Source organism: Sturnira hondurensis, unplaced genomic scaffold (genome assembly GCF_014824575.4).
Source record: "Sturnira hondurensis isolate 20B ecotype Veracruz unplaced genomic scaffold, ASM1482457v3 Scaffold0007865, whole genome shotgun sequence".
NCBI classification, from domain to species: Eukaryota; Metazoa; Chordata; class Mammalia; order Chiroptera; family Phyllostomidae; genus Sturnira; species Sturnira hondurensis.
The window spans coordinates 13,717,385-13,742,397 of NW_028080496.1; the positions used below are offsets into that span (position 1 = coordinate 13,717,385).

The window sequence follows — 25,013 nt, forward strand, 5'->3', positions numbered from 1 at the left end:
GGGGGAAAAGAAAATAAATTAGTTTCAGTCTTCAGCCAAATCGGCATTTAAAAAAACCACACAGGGCCCTGGCTGGTGTGGCTCATGGGTTGGGTGTTGTCCTGTCAACTGAAGGGTCACGGGTTCGAGTCCTGGTCAGGGCACATGACTGGGTTGCAGTTCAGTCCCAGATGGGGTGCCTGCCTGAAGCAACCAATCCATGTTTCTCTCCTCCTCTCTGTCTCTCTCTCTTCCTCTCTCTCTAAGATCAGTGAATGTATTTTTAAAAAAACCACACATACAGAAAAAAGTCCCCCTCCCTCGCAAAAGCCATTGATTGTAACATCAGATTGCTGGCAGAGAACTCGACTTGAGTCTTCCCTCAAGGGATCCCTAGGTTCCCATCTCCTGCCACCAGGACATAGGAACTCGACCTACCAACTGACTGTCTCTCTTCTATGTAAGTTCCTTTCCTTTCCTGCCTTCCACGGGGCTGCAAATACCAGACACCCCCCTCCCCCCATGTGCACTTCAGACATGTGACCTGTGGGAGGTCTCTACCCCTCATCCATCACAGCTGATTCTCCCAGACAGCCATGGAACCAAAGTGAGACATGACATGTCCTTCTGGGGCATGTCTCAAAGTGGGAACCTGAAGCTGAATCTGGGTGTGGGCCGAGGACATGGGTCTCTTTCAGCCCCCAAAGGCTTGCAATGATGTCAGCAAATACCTGAGCAGGGGACCCAATTTTTATTTTCTGGGGTTTTTCAAAGTAATAAGTACAATAAGAAAGTGGGGGGAAAAGACAGGCTGAGTATGGACATTCTATTTTTAAAGTTTTACCCCTTTTCGAAATGACTACGTAAGTCTAGGATAATCAAGTCTGAAAATCTGGTAATATTCATGGGACGTCTTGAAAGAACCCCACGGTGGAGAGATCCAAACTGTAAATTCAGCTAAACTCTCCAACCAGGGGAGGGAAAATCACTGCTGCTACACACAAACCTTTTTGTTTTTTAAGCTTCCAAATGTTTTTTTCCTTAAAATAATTTTGACTTTTGGGAGGGAGAGAAAAGGAGAGGGAGAGGGAGAAACATCAACTTGTTCCACCCATCCATCCATGCTCTGATTGGTTGATCCTTGTATGTGCCCTGACTGGGGATCGAACCTGCAACCTTGGTGCATCAGGATGATCGCCCAACCAACAGAGCTACCTGGCCAGGGCTTCTAAGTGTTTTTTATGAACCAAGTGTAACATTGATATTTAAGCGAGGTAAAGTAGCACAAATTATTTAAAATTACATTGGTGAAGAATGTTACTTAATTCCAATACTACTTAACAACACTGATGCAAAAATGTTCTCAAAATGTTACCTTACAGAGTTATTTGTGCCTGTACAAATAACAGCCCTTTTTATTACAAAACCTTTTATCACAAAATCATAAGCATGTCATTCTGTAGCGTAATAACATCACACTCAAGCACACCATAAGACATTTTAGGTGAAATGTTGAAATTAAAACCATGCATTATCACACCCATGTTATTACCCTACCAACCACGCTCAAGCAGGCGTTCCTTCTGCCAGACCCTGCAAAATAAAACTATGTAACATTTACCATTGACTCAGTAATCCCGCTTTTTAAGAAAGTTACCCTGAAGACACACCACAAGGATATGACGGTACAGAAATGCCCATAGACAGACTGAATGACAAAAGTACTGCACACCCGCTCCATGGAGCTCTATGCGGCTGTGACAAAGGAGTATGATTTTTGTGGTCTTGTTGGGGCTGCTTCCCTGGATGTATCATTAAGTGAAAAAAGCCAAGTTCGAAAGAACACATGCCTTGATATAGTTTCCTTTGTGTACGAAAAGAGAAATCAGAAAGTATACGGGGAACTGCACGGCAGGTGCACATGCTTGCCCATGTCTGCAAACGCCCTCGCTCTGTGGGTGGCAAGAGCTGGGCGGGCTGGTCAGGGGGGGAAGCCGTCCCAGATGCAGGCCTGCTGACATCCCACCCAGCATCCCTGGGCGGCCTCGCGGCCAGCCCTGGGTGCTGGCCAACCCTGTGGCGCCCGTTCATTCCTGATCTCCTGAGTGTTGGGAGAGTGAGTGAAGCCAGTTGGAGAAAGACCAATGCCGCAGGATTCCACTCACATGTGGAATCTAATGAGCAAGCTGAGCTAACGCGCAAGATAGAGACAGACTCATAGATGGAGAGATGACAGCTACCGGGGAGGACGGGGGGTAGAGGGACGGAGCAAAAACTGAAAAAGGGCTCCTGGACACGGACAACAGCATGGTGATTTGGGTGGGGGAAGGGAGTGGGTGGAGGTGCAGGAGGGTATGGACGGGGTAAATGCTAAAAGAAAAAATACAATGCAAACGAATTATTAAAAAAGAAAAAGAAAAAAGTGTGGGAACGGACACATTAGATGTGACGAAGAACACACCGTGGAGGCAACAGACCCACTACGTTCCGCACAACTGGAGACAAAACACGTCTGAAGCTGTAAGGCTCGTCAAAGTCAGAAAAGAGCGGGGAGCCAGAAAATTCAAGTCCTTAGATGGGTCCCAGTGGATGGGAAGGCACAGGAGACTTTTCCCCACACGCTCACCTGAGCCCCGTATCACCTGTGTGCGCCCCTCTCCCCACCACCTGGAGCAAAGGTTTTCACAGAGTGGATGGACCCTGCTTAGCCAGGTGCCAGGTAGGGACATGGGTGTTCACGTGACAACACTGCTCTCAACGGGAAACCCTGAGCCCTGCAGTGTCCTCAAAACTTTGGGAAGAAGAGGGAACGGGGACAGAGCGGTGGGCAGGGGCAGGCCCCATAGCAGTGACCAGAAGGAAACAGACTGGAATGTGGGCTTGAGTCGACAGAGGCCACCGAAGCTTTCCGAGTAGTGAGCGACAGAACCGAGGGTACTAACCACGTCTTCCATTTCCTGCGGTTCCGTCTCAGCACCCGGGTCCCGCCCGGCTGACTCTGCAGGGACGGGCCTCCCTCCTTCCAGGGGCAGCTGCTTCCTGGACACCATAAACCACTCAGTTGTGCTTTTCAACTGCAAACTGACCCATCCCAGCTCACCCACCTCAACTGGTTTCTTTCTTTTCTTTTTTAAAAAATATTTCATTTTTATTTATATTTAGAGAGAGAGGAAGGGAAGGAGAGAAATATCAATGTGTGGTTGCCTCTTGTGCGCCCCCAAGTGGGGACTTGGCCTGCAACCCAGGCATGTGCCCTGACTGGGACTCGAACCAGCGACCGGTGCTCAGTCCACTGAGCTACACCAGCCAGGGCTCAACTGGTTTCTTTATTGGGTTCTCACACTCCAGGCTGGGCAGTCACCCCACGTCCAGGCACCAGGCCACTAGGGATGGTCTGGGTCCCGGGGCCACGTTATTCAAGCCAGCCCATCCTGACTCTGCTTGCCCAGCTTTGCCGGCTCCTTCCCGCCGAAACCCTGGTGAAGGCCACTCCCTCCCTGGAGCCCAGCCCCAGCGCTTCCCCGTGTGGCTACTGCTGCTTTGGCGTGTCCCCTTCTCTTGGGAGCTGCAGGCACCAAACTCTCCAATGCCATCTGTCTCCTACTCTGCTGGCCTCGACCCAAAGGGTCAAGGCCAACAACAAAAGCCCAGGTTGCAAACCCAGAGGCAAGGATGAGGAAGATCGGTTTGGTGAGGGCAGTGAGTTCAGCAGTAAGACGGATGGCGAGCAGAGGCCTGAGTGAAGAGGAGGGGGCTCGCTGGGGGTGCTAAGGGAGCACAGGGGAGCCCTGATTGTTGCAGGACCCCAGGAAGGCCATCGGTGCATTTCGACCCAGACATGCAAAGTTGCTGGGGTGGCGGAACGCTGGAAATAGAGCCGTGGTGGCCGGTGAAGGAGGTTCAACGCGAACACGACCCTCCCAACCACATTCCTGGTGGAAGTTTCCTCTGCTCCTTTGGTTGGTTTCACGAGTCCTGAAGTTTCCTCTCTTCTCCCACCCCCCTTCCCGATGGTGTCCACGTGGGTGGCCAGGGGAAGGGAGGGGCCCCATCCATGTGCCCTGGAAACCCCGTTGTCTCTCACAGTCTGAAATCTCCGTGGGGTCTTATTTCTGCCCCGTGCAGCTGTGCCCACCTTCCGCATCACCTGTCTTGTTTTGGAGGTTTGCTGAGCTGGCCTGAGTAGGGTTGAGGGGGTGCTTCTTAGGAAACGGGGAGAAAGCAGGCAGTATTTCTATGGCACCTGCTGCCTCAGCTGTGCCTCCCACAGTGATGGCATCGGTGCATCTGTGGGGACACCAGCCAGCACCCCACTTCTTTCCTCTGCAGAGGCTGGCCAGGGAAGGGAAGGCGGCCCAGCCCCCTCTGCCCCCCCGGGCGCCCGAGAGGCAGTGAGTGGATGATTTAACTCTTTGGGGAGCCACGCTGCTGACTGGGGATGTGTGGTGGTGTGCAAGAGCTCCGCACACAGTGACACCACCCCCTGCAGGGACCCCCGCCTGCACAGGGACCACCACCGTGGGCAGCGGCCACCGGGGCAGTTACAGGTTCTATGCCCTAGCACCAGCCCACCCTCAGGCTAGCATCATCTCATTTAACTGCAAGCAGCGCCCTCTGGATTATCAACTCGATCCCCACTCAGTGAAGAAAATATAGTTTGGAGAGCTCCCAGGGAAGCTCCCGCTTCCCCTCCTGCGCCCCATGAAACACAAGTAACTGGGGAGAACAGGACTCGAACCCGGTGCTGCCTCCCGCTAGGATGTGGCCCCCAGCACTGTCAGTGCTCCCGGGATCCAGAGCTGAATGGTTCTGCGGAACAGAACAAACCGCACCAGGCTGGGCAGTTTGCAAAGATGGCTGGAGAGTGGACGCTGAGGTTGTATACAGTGACACCATTTCCGAACCAGAGCGGTGAGAACCCTGGAACCCCCAACACCTCCACCTTTGAAAGCACTTTTTGTGGCCTCCATGCAGACAGATGCCTCGTTGTCAAAGTGTTTGCGTCAGGGGACCCCGGGCCAGGCGCTGGTTTTCGCTCCGCAGGACATGGCCTGGACCGAAGGGCCAGCCAGCAGGAGACGCCTTTGCGTGGGACCGTCTGCCGGAGTGTTCAGAAGAGGCAGAGGCCTTGCCACTCCCGCGACCCAGGGGTTCACAGAGATCTTGGTGGTGGTGGGCCAGGGGCAGGGGACCCTGGACGCTGTGGGACGTGAGATAAGGGCAGGGAAGGAAGCTTCCGTTTTCCAGTTCTAACGCTCCAGGCAGGCAGCTGACGTCTGGTTGGAAACGTTGGTGTGGAAAGGGGCAGGGAGATGGGACGTGGCTGCTGAAGCCAGATCCTCTCAGGGAACATTCCAGAAGGCCACCTGGTGCCGCTGCAGCTCCTGCTGGTGGCCAGTGGCCAAGTAGGAGGCAGCAGACACCAAANCACTTTTTGTGGCCTCCATGCAGACAGATGCCTCGTTGTCAAAGTGTTTGCGTCAGGGGACCCCGGGCCAGGCGCTGGTTTTCGCTCCGCAGGACATGGCCTGGACCGAAGGGCCAGCCAGCAGGAGACGCCTTTGCGTGGGACCGTCTGCCGGAGTGTTCAGAAGAGGCAGAGGCCTTGCCACTCCCGCGGCCCAGGGGTTCACAGAGATCTTGGTGGTGGTGGGCCAGGGGCAGGGGACCCTGGACGCTGTGGGACATGAGATGAGGGCAGGGAAGGAAGCTTCCGTTTTCCAGTTCTAACGCTCCAGGCAGGCAGCTGACGTCTGATTGGAAACGTTGGTGTGGAAAGGGGCAGGGAGATGGGACGTGGCCTCCGAAGCCAGATCCTCTCAGGGAACATTCCAGAAGGCCACCCGGTGCCGCTGCAGCTCCTGCTGGTGGCCAGTGGCCGAGTAGGAGGCAGCAGACACCAAAATGAGCCGGACAATGGATGTTGGTCGCAGAACCAGCCCCGCCCCAGCCCTCTGCCCAGCCAGCCCTCTGCTGGTGGCCCCAAGCCCCCACACAGCAGAGGTGGAGAAAGATCCACAGGACCCCCCTGAGCCTTCTCCCTTCTCCTGGGGTGCAGATGAGGAAGACCCCAGGGGGAAAGAAACAGCCAAGGTCCTGAACTGGCATTTCTCAAATGCAGGGATGTTGGGGGCTCCGAGGGGAATAGGAGAGGGACGGGCAGTCCCAGGGAGTCACTCACTGGAGAGCAGTGGCGTCTGCACCACTCGGGCCTTTGCCGGGCCCGGCAGGGCTCTGGCTTCCATCTCGTCTGCTCTGCCGGCCTGACCTACCGGGCTACAGGGAGAATCTTCAGGGGCACCAGCAACAGAACTGTCCATGACACCACGAGCCTCTGCAGAGTGACAGGAAGGCCTGATTGTGGCTGCCTTTGCCTCCTTTGCAGGTGAGACCAAAGGTCCTGGAGAGAGACACTGAGGAGGGACAGGGCATGGGGAGGGGTGGGGTGTGGGGGGCAGGAGTCTGGGAGCAGAGGGGCTCCAAGAGGAGCAGGACACTGGGGACCAGGAAGCCCCTCTCCATGCTGGGACTTCAACCCAGAAGGGCTCAGTCAGATGAGCACACAGTAGGAAGACTAAGCACACAGTGGGAATTGCCAGGCTGTCTCCTGCCACTGACCTTTGGCAGTGGCACAAGCAGCCATGTCTGTTCATCACACAGAGCATGTTGGTGACAGGAGGAGGGACCAGGGGTTGGCGCCCACAGAGCAGTGGCTCCAGTGGGGCTTTAGTGACAGGCCTGTGTGCAGGGACACAGGGGCTCCTGTGCTGTGGGGGCCCCGCAGGCTGAGGGGAGAACACCCCAGTCCTCACTGCACCTGCTTTCTTCTCACCCGCTGGGGACCTCGGCTGGCACCGCGCCCTCGGCTTATCACTTGCCATAACCTGATTTCAGAAGATGGCCCACTGGATGAGGGTACAGATCTGCCATCCGGGCAGCGTTTAGAAACTGTCCCTCCCGCAAATTAATTAATTGAACACGGGTGTGTGTACGAATCCTGACTCACATCCCTGGTGTAAAGCAGGCGTCTCCACAGCCCTGGGCGCACTGCTCGGGGTGCAAATCCACCCTGAACTGGGGCTGGCGCCAGATCCACGGACGCCCCAAGGGAAGGCACTGATCCCCTGACCCCAGTCCCCCCAGCTGCTAGCACCCCGTTACCACCTCCGCCGCTCATTTGCCCAGCACCCGCCTTCCCCCCAATCCTGGCCGGTTCCTGGGTCACCTCAGCCACCTGTCCGGTGGTGGAGACTTCGAGCTGTTCTGCCTCCGGTCACACACTGCCTGAGGTGCACATACGTAGGGGTGGGGGGTACCCAGGACACTGGTGAGACCCTTCAGGTCTCTGGTCTACCCAGTTCGTCTGGGTGTGACACAGCTGTCCATACGAGGAAAACCTCTACGTTCTCTCATTTATACTGTGACACATTCCCGTCACCCTGAGACATGGGACTCAGAACTGGAGCCCTCAGGGGTGTGATGTATAAATCGAGTTATTTAGTTGTAGTGGGTTTGAACTATGGTAGCTTGTCAAAATCATGAGACGAGATAGAATGTCTCAAATCCCTCCCCTCCCCCTGTTATAAAAAACTTACACTGAACTTAGGATCAGCACAAATGAACACTGAAGTGAGAGTTGTATTCAGGTCAGAGTTTCTCTTAAGAAGAATTGAACAAACGAAATCAATCAATTAAAGGACCATGTATCGCTCTGGGCTTCTTTTTAGGGATCATAAAGCCCTTTGATAAGCTAATGAGATCATGCCCCCCGCTCTCTCTCTAAATGTGTGTGTGTGTGTGTGTGTGTGTGTGTGTGTATCAAATCAATCAGCACGAATCGGCCGAGGTGCACGCCTCTCCACACTCCACATCACCTTTACAAAGCTAGAGCGAGTGTGGGCGGGTGGATTTCCACAGGCTTGTCAGGCATGGGCTTAGAATTTGCACAATGTTTGCTGTTGAAAAACACAACACAGGGTTGCCAGGTTGTATCCCAGGTTCCAAAATTCCATTTCATGTGAAAGTCAGAAGCCAGAGTGTTACTGTAGGTCGTTAACTAGTTATTATTTTTTAAGATTTTATTTATTTATCTTTAGAGGGGGAAGAAAGGAGAGAGGGAGAGATATATCAATGTGTGGTTGCCTCTCGTGAGTCCCCTGCTGGGAACTGGCCTGCAACCTAGGCCTGTGCTCTGACTGGGAATCAAACCACGATCCTCTGGTTCGAAGGCCCGCCGCACTCAATGCACTGAGCCACACCAGCCAGCTGTTAACTAGTTATTAATAAAGGAAAGAGAGCAGAGGGAATTAGATGTTGAGTTGAATACACTGGGGATCAGGAGCCTGTTTGCTTCACCAGGGAGCTGCGGTGTTCCGTTCCAGGGGGTCGCAGCTTTGCCCCACCAAGGGGGCTTGCGCTCCTCCTTGCCCCTCCCACACCCGACTGCTGGGGGCTCAGGGACGGTGCTGGACCATAGACGCCTGTCCATCTAACCAGGGGTGGACCCACCAAAAGCCCACAGAAACGTGGGGAGTTGACTGGTTCCTTAGGAAAAGCACCTGGTCCTTCCCAAATCCAAGCTAATACAATCCCAGGGAAACAAAGAAGCTGTCTGTATGTCTCACTTGCTTAGTGACACACACCCGCCTGTTCGTTCATGTTCTCTCTCACCTGGGAGCACACGACCACGCAGGTCCAGCAGCTACCAGAGCTGGCGGCAGGTGGCGTGGGCTCTGAAGGACTGAGTTTTATTTGCCATGAAGCAGAAACTCTGGACACTGGATTTTGCTCCGGCCTTGGTAAGGACACGGCTGGACTTTTTCCACGGCAGGACAGAGGGAGATGGGACTTCGGGAACCCAGGGACAGCGTCTATTTCCATTTTGCCGCACCACCACCTCCCATGCGTGGGTCCTTGGAATGCTTTCCTCGCAGTCCGTGGAAGAGCCTGACTTCCGCCGGCAACAGGAGGCTCTGGGTAAGACTCCAGAGCAGCCCAAGGGTCCCCTGGCCAGGAGCCGGTGGGCTTAGGTAGCAGGGGGTGGCCCAGCGAGAGGCCATGTGGCCAGGAAAGGGTTGCTGGAACCCCCAGCACCAGAAGCAGCCCTGGCTGCTGGGGCTGGGGGCAGGCACCCTGGAGTAGAGCCATTCATGAGCCACGTGTTTATGTGTAGTCCCAAGTGTCTACAAACAGCAGCAGGAACAACACATAACAAATTAACCAGAGGAACCCTCCGCCCCTCTTCAGGTGTATAATTCAAGCAGCTCAAATAAATCGGGGTAAGAGAGAGACGACCAAGTTTCTTCCTGCTTGTGCAAATCTCCTGGCATTTAGCTCATTAAAGTGATGAGAATACATCTCTGAAAAGGAGAATATTGCTCATTATTCTGCAATTAAGTAATTGACTAGATTTCTGCAGCCCAAGGAAATGAAGGAAAAGATCCCTAACCCTGAGAAAGAACGGCGGTCTCCAAACCAAATTGAAACATTTCACCGCAGCTGGGGACATCACGGGACACCTGTGTTTGCACCTGCTTCAGCAAGTTTCGACGGCACAGAGCCTCTCAGGTGCATTGTTCTCAGGTCAGGGGAGCTGGGAAATTACTCTGAGCAGCTTACGTAAGCCCTGAGTGCCGGAGGCTCACTCCGCAGGCATTTCTGCAGCGGAGATCAGGCTGGGGGAATCTCAGCCTAATTGCGTTCTGCGAACGCAATATATTTAGAAAAGTCTAACCCATGCCTTTTATTGGCTTCACGCATCCATCTCTCCTCCCACAACAGACTTTGAGGTGCCTGGCTTCCCATTAGTTGAGCCCACGGGGCAAGCGGGAAAACATGAACATCTCTCTGTGGACCATTCTTCCCTCCCTCTTGGTTTACGCATCCCCCGGGTACCTACTTGTAGGGCAGGACCGCGGCTGGGTGCTAGGAACCCAAGAGCTAGGAGACACGTTATTTGTACCTTTGAGCGAGCGGCTCACGTTCTGGTGCGGTACACATCAAGTCGAACCCCCCAAAATGAAAGGGACCAAGAGGAGGCTTTTTGGCTTTTTCACCCAGCCCCCCAACCACCTCCCCTCTGGCAACCCTTGGTCTGTTCTCTGTGTCTGTGAGTCTGTTTCTGCTTTGTTTGTTCAGGTATTTGATTCTTTAGATTCCACATGTAAGTGAGACCCTATGGTTTTTGCCTCTGTCTGGCATCCTTCACTTGGCCTCATGTGCTCCCAATGCGTCCCTGCTGTCCCAAATGGTAAGATTTTCTTCTTTTTTATGGCTGAGTCATATTTCACGGTATACATGCCCTATACCTTCATTATCCCCTCCTCTATGAATGGGCACTTGGGTTGTTACCTCGGCTGCTGTATGATAAATAACGCTGCAGCAAACGTAAGGGTTCGTACCGTAATTGGAAAATAAAAGTAAAAGAAAGGCCCTTCGGAAAGTCAGCCTCCCGCTGGTGGGCGTAGGTGGACAAGCTCTGTCCACGGCCCATTTACTCTGTCTGGGAGGACTGCCTGCCACATGCTTGGAAGTACTTAATGACAAGAAAAGAACTCTGAGGTGTTCTAAATTAAATTACAGCCGGGGAAGGTGAGAGACGGAGGCAAGAGTAATTGACCAGGTAACGGCTGTGGGCCGGCTGACAGTAGCCTGCTCACCTTCCTGAACAGATGTTAAAGCTTGGCATCAGCTTCCAGGCAGCTATGTGAGAGGCAGAGGAGGCCCTGGCCGGGTAGCTCAGTTGGTTAGAGTATCGTCCCGATACACCAAGGTTGTGGGTTCGATCCCCGGTTGGGCACATACAAGAATCAGCCAGTGAATGAAGGACATATAAGAATCCACCAATGAATGAAGGTATAAATCAGCAGAACAACAACTCTATCAATCAGTCTCTCTCTCCCTTTCTCTCTCTCTCTCCCCACCTACTTTTCTGCCTCCTACTCTCTCAAATCAATCAATAAAAACATTAAAGACTACCATATCCTGCCCTTGTAAGAACTTTCAAGACTGTGGCCCATTACCTGTCAATCAAATCCCATGTATTTCTTCCTTTTGGATAGAGCACCCATCCCAGAACTGCCCCCCAAAGCCGTCACCATTTCCTGTCCCCTTCATCTGCAGCCAATGTCAATCCTTTCTAAACAACTGACATCTTTCTTCTCCAAAACAAGATGTATCCAAAAGCCTGTCCACTCCAGGACAGTGGACATGTGCCTTTTCTGTCCGACCTGCTGCACTCAGGCCACGCACTCAGGAGTGGGTTCTTTGCCTGCTTGCATGCAGTTAAATAGCACTTGCTTTCAGAAAAGCTTCCGGCTGTGAACGTTTTTGTCGACGTTGGCACAGTGGAGGGGATGGCAAGCAGGGGTCAATAAGTGTACGATAATGCAGAAGGGGTTCCTATTTTAGGGACACCTGCCTATGAAGACGAGGCAGGTGGGGGAAGAATCTGGGGTATGAAATGGGAGAAAGGTCACTGAGGTTTTCCAGTCTTGTAACCCCCATACCACCCAAAGAGTCCAAGTCAGTTTTTTTTATCCACTCCCCCAAGTACTGCATGTATCCAGAAGACGCCCAGTCACCTCTGCTTGAAATCTGCAAGGTTCACAGTACTAGTTATGAGCTCCCCGGTCCTGTAGAGTCGCCCGACAAAAGGGCTTCATGACTGTGGGTGGCAGGCACGCAATGCCATACGCAGATCATGTATCATAGACAGGTACATGTAAAACCTACACGATCCTATGAGCCAACGTCCGCTCCAATGAATTTAATTAAAAATTATGTTTCTATTTGCATGCTTAAAAAGCTAACACAGACATTTCTCTGGAGCCTGGTAAGTTAGAAAAGCAAAATAACTGTACTGACCTACATTCAAAGGACCTAAAAACTGCAGTGGTGGAGGAAATTGAGAATTCCCCCTAAGCCAAGGAGAACCGGGAGGAGGTAGAAAGATGCCCCGGGCTGAATAAGCCCTCCAGCGGGGCCTGGTTTACAGGGACGGAGCAACGCAACACAGTGCTTTGGAGGCTGCAGGTGGTCTTGCTCGCCCCTGAGAACGTTACCTAATCGCTGGGAGCCTCTGGAGCCTCTTTAGCAAAAGTGAAATGACAAAGGCCGGTTTTACACACGCGCTCTAGAAAATCACTGAGCTAACAATGCAAATCACAGTGTTGGACTCATGCTAGGCAACCGGGAAATTCTACGCTCTCTTTCCTCACCCAGAGCAGGGCCATCCTGCCCGAAAGATGCAGGTTCTTCAGCGCCCGATGAGAAAGGAGCCTGTTTATCAGGTGGACCCCAGCCCCTGGACTCACACCAGGTACACTCCGGACTACAAAGAAAAATGGGGCCCTTGCCCTGGCCGGGTGGCTCAGTGGGTTGGAGAGTTGCCCACCTACACCGAAAGGTTGTGGGTTTAATTCCCAATCAGGGCACAGACCCAAGTTGCAGTTTCGATCCGCGGTTCGGGTGCATAGGGGAAACAATATATTTTTTTTGAAAAAAGAAAAAAATGTTCTCTATTATCCTGCGACATGGGTAGAAAAGGCACAGCCCAGTACTTCGTGCAGAACTCCCAACATGGCCTGAAGCAGGTCAGACCAGCTTGCTCCAAGCAGCGTGTTGGGTCACTAGATCTTTCATAAAACATTGTTTTCTGCTTGGAAACATTTTGAAATTGCACACGTTTGTAGAAGGGCTACAGCACAAACAAGGATAAAACCCAAACGGGAACACCCTGCAGGGCCCGCGCGGCTGTGGCTCATCTGACCTCCAGGGGGCGGTAGGGCTCGCCTCTCAGCCACCCCTTCCTTGGAAAAAGGAGGAAAACTCCAGTTCGGAGTCAGGATACCCCGGGGTGTAAAGAACGTCTGCGCTTGGTGTCCTCCTGCAGGAGGATCCCCTCGAATTGTACATGGGGGGCCCTGCTCTAGCCAGCTGAGAGCAGGTTCTTGATTCTCCCAAACTGGGCAGCGAGGAGCCACGACGCCCTCCTTCCCCAACCCCGACTCCAGCCCGGGTCTTTGCTCCTCAGGCAGAGTCCCGGGTCCGTCCTCCTTTCCTATGATTCCCGTGGGTGCATCCGCCTGCCTTCTGAACCTTCCACCAACACGCAATCCAAGCCTCGTGTCTAAAACTACTATATTTCCCCGAGTATAATGTGCACCCACGTTTTGTGTGCGTTATACACTGGATTATAATACCCATCCTATGTAACCATTATACCCATGTATAATGCGTATCTTTATTTTTCCCTCAAAAATTTGGGCAAAAAAAGTGCACATGATACATGGCAAAATACAGTCATTCATTCTCTTCCCACCCAGTTCTGAACCACCAAACAGAAGCCGGTACCAAGCTCCTCCTTCTTGTTCAGCCCACATCATCACTGGGTTCTGTGGATCTTATTTCCCAAGCACCTTCCATAGGTAGAACTGGATCATGAGTCGGAAGCAGGGTGAGCATTTAGATGTGAGCCCCTGAACTCCCAAACTGCACCCCCAGAAGGACACCTCCCCACCTAGAACAGGGGGAGCCCAGCACCAGATGTCAGGTACAGGACGCGTTAAGTGGAAGAACACACAGATGCTCTGATGTCTCACTGTCTATATACACATGTTCCAAATGGACACACTGCAAGGGACATTTGGGATGTGCTTGTAAACTTGACCCTCATAGCGTATTCTGCTTTTTATTTTGTTTTTTAATTTTTAATCCTCACCAAGGATATGTTTATTGATTTTAGACAGAGAGGAAGGGAGAAAGAGAAACATTCATCGGTTGCCTCCCATATGCGCAGCAACCAGCGATTAAAACTGCAACCTAGGTATGTGCCCCGACTGGGAATCAAACCTGCAACCTTTTGGTGTACAGGACGATGCTCCAACCAACCGAGCCACACCAGCCAGGGCAGCTTTATTTTAAATGTGTGCTTATCTGAATAATACTCATTCAAGACACCAGACTGTTCAAGAACTTTGTGTATTGATATATTCCCACACTGTCATTGGCACAAAAGGGGACAAACTGATTCCCAAATAGGTCAACCATGCAAAGGTGCTCCAAGAACTGTGAGAAATGGCCTCAGTGCTCATGCAAGGCACCTTCAGTATGTCTGGATCCGAAAGACAGTCAAATAGCCTGGAGAACGTGACACCTGGAGACCTGTGAGTGATGTGCCGCGTTCCGTGTGGTGTCAACCGGGCCTCTGTGCCCTTCAGTGGCTTGAGCATGGTGTCTACAGATGATCATGAGGTTAAGAACTCTACATCCTGGCCCTGGCTGGCGTGGCTCAGTGGGTTGGGTGTTGTCCCACAAAGCAAACGGTCTCGGGTTCGATTCCCCATCAGAGCACATGCCTGGGTTATGCATTTGGTTCCTGGTCAGGACAAAAGGCAACCAATCAATGTTTCCCTCTCACGTCAATGTTTCTCTCTCCCCCTTCTCCTCTCTCTAAAAATAAATAAATTTAAATAAAATAAAATAAAATATTTTAAAAACTATCACTCTACATCCTTAAATAGCGATGCTCAATTCTTGGGTTACATGATTTATAGAGCCTGAGTTATTAGATTTGCTGAACTGTGTATCACTTCAAATTATTTCTCTCTGAATTCCTTCAAAGAGCAGATGAGGCAAAAAGAAACAAAGGACATTTATTTATCATAAAATAAAGGGTGCCTATTTCCATTCTAAACCAAGGGCTCCTCCTATATACTCATACAGTACAAATCCCGAAGGCCTTTGGTTTTATACCTGTGCGTCCGTATGGGGATTTAACGACGGATTTCCTCTTCTCAAAGGCAGATCACGTGGATTAGTGCTGCCCCGCGGTTTAAAGTACTTTCCGTTTCCAAGAAGATGTGCTATTTTTAGACAGCAGGGCCATTCACTTCTGAGATCATGTCTATTTCTGGCTTCTGCCCAGAAATGGTTCGGTTGTGGCTCTTATACAAATCACAGTAGTGGCAGGGCTACACATCATACACCTGAAAAATATGGGCTTAATGGGTTTTTCCTGAACTGTTATTAATTTCAGCAGCTGCCTTTGGGGCGGGGGAACATCTTTGCATGGAAGTGCACAAAGCTGTCTTGTAGGGGGGGACATCTTTGCATGGAAGTGCACAAAGCTGTCTTGTATTCTGGGATGTTGTCATCAAAGCCTAGGCTTCCAGAAAGAGGCCAGGATGCAGGTTTCATGCACTCAATCAAGCGTGGTGCCCAAGGGCGGAGAAACACAGGGTTCACCTTCAGGGAGCACAGGAACCACAGTTCACTCCTGCTTTTGAACAAAGGACCCGTTACACTCACTTTGCATTGAATGTGCCCGTGAATGACATGGCTGGTCTCTGTTGTGTGTGGTAAACGGTTCTTTGTCTCTGACCCATGAGACTCGCGTCTTCTTCCGGCATCCACAAAACTGTGGGTAAAATCCCTGACCTGTCGCTGCTCTTGTTTTCCTTAGTATTTATTTCTTTTTAGAGAGATGGGAAAGAGCGGGAGAAAGACAGGAAGAGGAACATCGATATGAGAGAGATACAGTGACCAGCTGCCTCTTGCACGTGCCCTGACTAGAGACTGAACCCACAACCCTGGCATGCTCCCTGGGGGGGAATGGAACCAGCCTCCTTTGGCTTTGTGGGCCCTGCCCAGCCCACTGAGCCTCACAGGTCAGGATGGCTTATGAGTGTTCTCCTTGCACGCTCTGGCTTTTCCTCTTACCCACGGACGAATTTTTGCTGTTCTCTCAACTCTTCCTTTTCTTCCTCCCGCTACCGCACCCAAGGGCTCCTCATTCTGCCCCGGATCTGCCCACTCACTCAACCAGAGCTTCACCCCTCTTCTACTCTGCCTACCCTCATCTCCTCCATGACCTCTTCTAGCTTTGTAGCTGGACACGCCCCCTTTCAGGCGTCTCCAACCTCTTGGCATCTCTGGGCCACACTGGAAGAAGAAGGATCGTCTTGGGCCACCCGTTAAATGCACAAACACTAATAAAAGCAAAAAAATCTCATAATGTTTTAAGTTGGGCTGCATTCATAGCCACCCTGGGCCATACATGGCCTGAAGGTCAAGGGTTAGACATCTCTGATCTACATGCTTAGAATTCTCAAATTTTATCTCCAACCCAGTTTTAAATCGAACTCCAGCATCAGCTGAACCTACTCAAATTAAACAGCTCACCCTCAAACACATCCACCGGGAGTCTTCCCGAGTCACTGGATGGCCTTCCCTCCGTAGTTGCTCAAGTCAGAATCTCCCATAACCTCACACGCGCCTGCCTCTTCTCCCACACCCTACATCCACTCGTATGAAATGTGTTGACCCCACGCTAAAAAGAGACGGGCACTCAGCCCCTTCTCATCGCCGCTGTGGCCGCCACCTTGGTCACACACCACACGTATCCCTCCCGGAGCCTCCTAAATAGACCCCACTTGTCCCAGGGTCCTGTTCCCAACACATTTTCCAGAGTGATTTTTAACAAAGTTGGACTGTCAGCTCCTGTATTCACACCTACACAGGGGCTCCTTAGTTCACTGAATGTAAAGCCCCTGTAGACCTGCTCCGGCCCATTCACCGCCTCTCTGACCTCATCTCCTGCTGTCACGCCCTTTGCTGCCTTCCTGTCAGCAACGACAGCCTCTTTGTGGTTCCTCAAACAACCTGGACATGCTTCTACCTTCAGCTCTTTGCATTAGCTGTTCCTTCACCTAGAACTCTCTCTTCCAGATAACCTTCCTGCTGACTTCCTCACCTCACTCAAGTCTTTATCCAAATTCACCTTTTCGGTGAGCCTTTCTGACAGTAGCAACCTTGCTTCATCCCCGGCACCTTCCTGCCCTGTCAATCCTGATCATGTTTTAGATGACATACTGATTTACTGTGTTTATTTATTACATTTATTTCCTTTCCCCTGTTGTCACTGATGTTCCCAGCACAGGAGCTGGGACAGTGCTCGGCACGCAGAGAAGCTTCATAAATATTTGCTGAACAAGCGAACAGAAGCTCCATGTAACCTGGGTGGCTGGCATGTCCCTTCACAAAAGTCCTATGTGTACTTTCACTGGTGTCCCAGATCGGTCGACAAGCTTGCATCATTCCCAGTGACAGCTTCTATGCATTAGAGTCAAACCCCAAATCCAGCTTACAACAGGTGTGTGATGCCAGTGCTCAGGACAGGTGTGAGAGAGAAACATCAGTCGTTTGCCTTTCGCATGCACCCCGACTGGGAATCGAACTGGCAGCCTCCTGGTGCTCTAACAGGATGATGCTCTAACCAACTGAGCCACCCAGCCAGGGCCCAGCAGCGGTACTTTTTAAAAGCTCCATTAGCCATTCTGATTTTTCCCGTGTAATTAGTCTTGACACCACCAGTTCATGTTTTGATCACTATCTTGACTTAAAATTAGACTGAACATGCTAAGGTCATTAACGTCAGGAAGTGTATTTCCTAGCGTCAGCAGGCTACATTTAGAAAGCCGGCACGTGTGGACCGAAACGCAGGCATATGGACAGCGTCCGCCATGCGCGCCTGCGAAGAGGAAGTCTATGTGCTCTGCGAGTTGCAAGAACATAACCTTCCCACTCACTTCTGAGTTTCTAGCAGGTGCCAGTACATCCTTGCTGCAAATTGCTCCAAGCTGTCTCTGCACAACCGTCAGCTCCATGTCCATAGCCGGCATGATGGTGGCGAGACCGGGGTCTCTGGAACCACTGGTGTCAGAGGGGCTGCAGCCCAGGGGACTCAGGACTGCCTCAGAGCAGCAGGATGTCCCACCTGAGTCCTGGTCCTGATGCTCTAAGCAACTGTGACCATGACGCAACATGCCTGCTCCCACCAACACCACACCAACGGGCTGTTCAGTAAATTAACAAATGAATATTTCAGCCCTGGCTGGTGTAGCTCAGTGGATTGAGCACCGGCCTGTGAACCAAAGGGTCGCTGGTTTGATTCCCAGTCAGGACATGTGCCTGGGTTGCGGGTCAGGTCCCCAGTAGGGGACGTGTGAGAGGCAACTACACATTAATGTTTCTCTTCCTTTCTTTCTCCCTCCCTTCTCTTCTCTCTAAAAATAAATAAAATCTTTAAAGGACATTTTAAAAAGTGTCTTAAAAAAGAAATGAATATTTCAGAATAATTATTCAGTACATGTTAACTTTGCTTGCTACTTATTCCCTAAAGAATCTCTTCATATCCTTAAGCGTATTCATACAGTGCCATGTTCATAGTGTGTATTTATATAGAAATCAAGGATTCTCATGATAATCATTCTCATATATTCAGTTCCTTGAAGCGGTGGTGTGATGGTCATGCTTGTTTGAATTCACCTCATATCAACCTCCGGTAAATCTAAACAAATGTTTCTAATTATTCCCTTTTGATGCATTGTACATGGAAGATTTGGAATTCATGAAGAGAAGGTAAAATGTCTGGCTGCCCACAGGAGTTGCCACAGGATGATTTTGATGATTAAAGCGTCTGTGTTTTGCCCTGGCTGGTGTGGCTCAGTGGACTGAGCGCGGGCTGCGAACCAAAGGGTCACCAGTTTGATTCCCAGTCAGGGCACGTGCCTGGGTTGCAGGCCAGTTCCCCAGTGCGGGGCGCATGGGAGGCATGCACACATTGATATTTCTCTCCCTCTCTCTCTTTCTCTTTCTCTCTCTCTAAAAATGAATTTAAAAAGTTTTTTAAAATATTTATTTATTTATTTATTTATCTTTAGAAGGGAAGGAGAGAGGGAGAGAGACATCAATGTATGGTTGCCTTTTGTGCATCCCCTGCTGGGAGTTGGCCTGCAGGGAACTGGCCTGCAACCCAGGCATGTGCCCTGACTGGAAATCAACCGCGATCCTCTGGTTCGCAGGCCCGCGCTCAATCCACTGAGCTACACCAGCCAGGGCTAAAAAGTTTTTTAAAAGGATGGCCAGAGGGAAGGTGGGTGGGGACTGGGAGGAGGCGGACAACGGGGTGGGTCGGGGAAAATGGGTATATCTGTAATAGTGTCAACAATGAAAATAAATAAAACGAAATAGCTACTCAATTACTCCAAAGGGAGGACCTGTTTTTTTAAAACAACAACAACAACAACAACAACAACAACAGCAGCAAAAAACCAAGGGCAACCTTCTTCGGGAAGTGGTGGCCCCGCTAAACTTCCACAGAAAGTCTGACTATTCATATTCAAATGAGTCCCAGGGAGGCATCACTAGGGCTTCAAACCAGCCACTGAAAGCAAACTTTCAGGAGCAACTAGAAGATGATTCCAAGGAGCCAAAGGTCTCTATGCACCAAGGCGCTGGGTAGAACAGCAACTCTCAAGTTCATTGTCCATTTCCTTGGTCTTGTGAGAAATGGTAGACATTAAAATATGGATTCCCCCAAAGGGTTGCCAGTTCGATTCCCAGTCAGGGCACATGCCTGGGTTACAGGCCAGGTCCCCAGTAGGGGGCGCACAAGAGTCAATCACACAATGATCTTTCTCTCTCTCTCTTTCTCCTTCCCTTGTGCTCTCCCTAAAAATAAATAAAGTGTTTAATAAAGTAAAATACAGGCCAGCCATACAAGAACAGCTAGACTGTTTTTAGTGCGAGGACAATAATTTTAAGTATCCTTTCTCTTCTCCGTTCGTTCCAGAGCTTTCTCAGGGGTCACTTGGCTAGGATGCAGCCGCTGTGCCCCGACCACTCGGCTCACAGCTTCATTTTTTCCCTTCCCATGAGTTTGGAATTGTGCCTGCCATCTTCAGGGTTGGCTTAACCAAAAATGTCAATTCATTAGCTGCTGTGTTAATCAGAATTAGAGTTTATCATTTATGACTGGCAATATCATTAGCAGCTGGTAATTTTATCAGTCATGATTCACTGGCTTTGTGTATACCTTTGAAACTGTTGCCACTTAAAAGGTGCAGGGTGTGAGGTCACAAGAGCTATGATTCTCGAGGCTGCCGCCTCAGGATGCAAGTTCAACCCCACATGCTAGCGAGGCCACTGGTTCAAGGTTAAACAGAACAGTACAGGGAGTGACAGATACCTGTGAAAGTAGTCTCAGCCCCAGTCCCCACTATCTGATGTGCTGCTATGGATGACACCTGTGATGATCTACCTGCTTCCCAGGGCAAGCTGGGAGCCAGAAAAAGAATGTGTGAACCTCAGTCACCGCCATGGTGACCCCCAGAGCTGAAGGGAAGTGGCAGGGTCCGCACAGTGGGTCTCACAGCTGCTCCAGGGACCCCACTTCTCAGGGTGACAGGGACAGGGGGATGGAAGAGGACACACTGGCCCAGCGGGGGTTCACAATCACACCAGGGGACAAGGACCCTGGAGTAAAGGGTCAGCACGTCTTGTGGAATGCAAACTCACAGTCAGAATTAAGGTTCCCAGTTATATCCTGCCCCTCCATTCAGCTGGTTGGTCTCTGAAGCACATTCTGGGAGCCACACTTGACCTTCAGGGGGTGGGCAGCAGATTCCCGGTCATACCAGTCTACCCAGTCCATGGTCGGGCCAGTGCCAGGTGACACTTGGCTTCCCTGGCTGGCCGAGGACAGCTGCCAGCAGGTGCATTCACAGCTGCAGAGCATCCAGCAGGGACCAGGTAGCTTCACCAATAAAGGACAGAGCCCTGGCCAGGAGCCCCAGTTGGTTAGAGTGTCGTCCCAGACACCAAAAGTTTGCGAGTTCGATTCCCACTCAAGGCTCATAGCTAGATTGTGGGTTTGATCCCCAGTTAGGTGGGTATGAGAGGCAACCAATTGATGTTTCTCTCTTACATGATGTTTCTCTTTCTTTCTTTCTTCCTTCCCCTCTCTTTAAAATCAATAAACATGTCTTCAGCAGGGATTAAAAAATTAAGAATAAAGAACAGGGGGAACATGAGCTCTTGCTCCCTGCCATGAACCTCAGTACTCAGATAAACTCTTATAGACACTCACAAAATTTGTAAGTTTATAATTTAACAAAAATAAATAAAACAAAACAACTACGCAATTATTCCAAAAAAAGAGAACAGAGCGCACAGGCCCACACACATTCACAAATGCACACACATATATAATTGTAAATGTAAAATGTTTACACACACATATACAATTCCAAACTCCTGGGGAAGAAAATGTGCCTGCAAGCCGTGTCTCCTGACGGAAAACCATCTACCTACACCGCATCAGCTCAGAACCCACCTGGGTGTTTACCAAGAAAACCTGTGAACAACCGAGAACCGCAAGGGACACTTAGAATTATTGTTTGCACACTAAAAATACTCCGGTTGCTATCCCATACTTATATCTACTGACCTTTATCTATAATCTATATACATATATATACACACAGACATCCCCCCCCAAGCAGACATAGAGAGCAGCACAAATGCGATATTTTTAAATATTATGGGGTACTTGCAAGAAAGTCTGTCTGTCTTGTCAGGAGGCACAGGACAGGCGTTTATTAACTCAATTAACTTCTTCATGGGGTTAGTTATTCAGTTGTTGTATTCATTCATTCATTCGTTCACTTTTCTATTCATTGACTTATCACATATGCCAAGGTCAGAAAAGAAGCATTTTTTATGGATTAAGTTCGCAGGATTTGTGACATTTTTATTTAGACACTCGATCCCAAACCCATCTTTTCTCCTATCAAAATCATTCAAAGATGATTTGAATCATCTGTCCTTTTTTTCTTGCCTTTACTGTCCCCCCAACCCCACCCCCGCCTGGTCGGGTGCCCGAGTCACCTCCCTCCTCCCAGGCATCCCTGCCCACTGCCTGCCCCTGCCTGCAGCCAGCTCCCTGGCACGCTGGTTGGAACTGCCTCGGGTCCTTGCTGCCCGGATCCACCTCCCTCTGCGGTTGGCCCTGGGGTAGGTAGGGCAGAGTAGCCTGAGGGGCAGCCACATGCCCCTGGTCCCTGCAGGCCCTGCGTTCTGCGTTCCCGAGTCTCTAACAGGGGATCCTGCCAGGGTGACCCGTGCCGCACCTGCAAGTAAACCTGCTCTTCTCCAGCTCCTAAGCGCTCACTCTCCCTGGTGCGTGCCAGCTTTGCCCCAAGGGGACCAGTCCAACTCCCTCCGAATCGCCTGCTCCTCCCCAAAGGGGACCTTCCTCACTTGTTCGCCACCTCACAAACCATTCCCACTCGATCCTGTCTTACCGCAAGGAACCCACAAGCAACACGCCCTTTCTGCATCGGGTGGGACTGCCTCCTCCACGGTGGACCCGGCCAGGTCCTCCCGAATAAGGAGCTTGTCCTTGATGGCCAGGGACATGCCTCTGATTCCACGGTCCTCTAACCCACCACGGGCCACGTGGGGCTGTTCACCGTGCAGTCGCCATCTCCTGGTTTCATGAGCGCCCCACGCGCCCATTCTGCATGGCAGGAGGTCCACTGAGGTCAATGCCATTATCACCTGCATTCCATTTGAACATGGCACTGTGTGGGGGTCCCACTTTCTTCACATCCAGGCAAACACTTGCTACTGCCTTTCTCTTTTATGTTTTTCTTTTTAATGACGGCCATTGTAGTAGGTACAAAATGGTATCGCATTGAGGTTTAATTTGTGTTTCCCTAATGACTACAGGTGTTTTTTCTTTCTTATTGGCCATGTATATAGCTTCCCCTTCAGAAAGGTCTCTTCAGAATCTTGGCCCATTATTTTAGTTGTTTTTCTTAAGTCATAAGAGTTCTTTAGGTAGTCTAGATACAAGTCCTATGTCAGTCATAGGCTTTGCAAATATTTTCTATCTGACTGTGGGTCATTCTTCATTCTTTTAGCAGAATTTCAAAGAGCTGAAGTTTTAGATTTTCACAAAGTCCAAATTGTCAGTTTTATTTTAATCCCTTGGGCTATTAATGTTATACCTAAGAAATCTCTACTAAACCCAAGTTCAGAAGGACTTAGTCCTGTTGTTTTCTCTCAATGTTTTATAGCTTTAGCTCTTATATTTTGGTCTGGAATCCACTTGAGTCTGTTCTTGTGTGTGGATCAGGTTTGTGTACATTTACTCATCAAATATAAGTGAGAAAAAATGCTCATTCTTTGTAAAGAGAAGTGCAGGGCCCTGGACAGGTGGCTCAGTTGGTTGGAGCATCGTCTTAGACACCAAAAGGTTGCAGGTTCAATTCTTGGTCAGGGCACGTACCTAGGTTGTGGGTTTGATCCCTGGCCAGGGTGTGTATGAGAGGCAACTGATCAATGTTTCTCACAATTCTCTCTTTCTCTCTCATCAATAAACATATCCTCAGCTGAGGATTAAGAAACTTTTTATTAAAAATTTTATTTATTTTATTTTTTAGAGAGGGAAAGGGAGAAAGAGAGGAAGAGAAACATCAATGTGCGGTTGCCTCTCATGCGCCCCCTACTGGGGACCTGGCCCGAAACTCAGGCTTGTGCCATGACTGGGAATCGAACCACCCACCCTTTGATTCACAATCGGGCTCTCAACTACTGAGCCACACCAGCCAGGGCAGGATTAAAAATTTTTTTTTGAGCAAGAAGAGCTGGGCACAGGCAGGGCACTCCACATGTGGAGGCAATGTAATTTGAATTTGGGGATGCAACCTACAGGGTAAACTGAAGAGGCGGTCATCTTTAAGAAATGAAACCCAGAGCAGGGCAGGAGCAGTGAGCTGTAGAAAAGGCAGGACTCCAGGGAAAGCGGGTCAGGCCAGCCCTGAGGGGAGGGGAGGGGTGTGTGTGGGGGGAGGGACCCAACAGCACAGCCACCTCCTTTGGTGCTAATTAGGGACCCTGAGCGAGAACTAACTCAAAACAGAGAATGTGGGAGGATACCCTGCTCAGGCAGCGGATAAATCAGAAAAGGAAGAAAAAAAATGTTCCGGGCTGTTTTTATACTTGCGATAAAACACACGTAACATAAAATTTACAAGATACACATGTATCCAATCATCACAAACTCTATCTCATTTAAACTAGGAAAGGAACCACCTGCTGACCCATTTTTAAGTGAGCGATTCTATGGCTCACTTAAGTACTTTCTTGGTGAGAATCTTTTCGTCTTCTCCAATGAAAACGGCCCGCATGAAACACTAACTCCGCCTCCTCGCCTCCCAGCCCCAGGACCCACCATCCACTTCCTATCTCTGTGGTTTTGACAATTCTAGGCACCTTGTATAGGTGCAATCACACAGTATCTATTGTTTTGTGACAGGCCAGTTTCTCTGAGCGTAACGTCTTCAAGGTCCATCCACATTGTAGGAGATGTCAGGCTTCCCTTCCCTCTGGGGCTGAACAGCACTGAGGGCAATGCCATTCTGTTCTGCTCAGGGACATTTGCAAGTGCCTGTAGGCAAGGTAGTAAGGGCAGTTAGTGTGACCGGCAGGAAAGAGACCAAGGCTCAAAGGTTACAATAGGTGGGGACTCTGCGGTGAATGAAATAACCAAGGAGAACGTGCAGAGTGAGAACCTTATGATCGCTAGGAAAGGGGCAGAGGATGACCGTGCAATTAGAAAAACACTCAGGCCCTGACCAGGTAGCACAGTTGTTTGGCGCATCGGCCTGATACACCAAGGTTGCGGGTTCGATCCCCGGTCAGAGCACATACAAGAATCAACCAATGAATGCATCAATAAGTGGGACAACAAATCCATCCTTCTCTTCCCACCTCCAACCAAAATCAATCAGTAAGTACAAATTTTTCAAAAGTACTCAGGGGGCGCAGTGAGAAAGCCACAGGAAAATCAGGGAGTGCAATTTGCAGGTGGTCAGGAGTTGCTAGGCAACAGGCCTGGAAAGTCGCTGTGGGCGTGGGAGCCCAGAGGGCATGGGCAACCTTAGTGGGAACAGTTTCTGCAGGACTATTAGGCAGAAGTTCAAGGGCACATGGCAGGCTGAGGTGGGAGAGAGACCCTGGCTCCTCTCTGGGGTGGAAGGGAAGGATCATGGCTGGAGGGTGGAGAGCAGAGCAGAGGCCTTCAGAGTGAGGAGGAGGATGGGGTGCCCAGAGAGAGACGGGGCTGCTGATGCTGGGAGAGGGGGGAGAAGGGAGCCAAGCCCCGGGGAAGGTAGGCAGACATCAGC

At 50.6% G+C, this 25,013-nt stretch overlaps 1 protein-coding gene across 3 annotated transcripts in view; it reads right to left on the bottom strand.

Moving 5' to 3' along the window:
• The window catches only part of GABRB3 (gamma-aminobutyric acid type A receptor subunit beta3), a 240,130-nt gene that overhangs the window by 34,920 nt on the left and 180,197 nt on the right, over nucleotides 1-25,013 (bottom strand). The gene's annotated exons all lie outside the window — the stretch shown is intronic.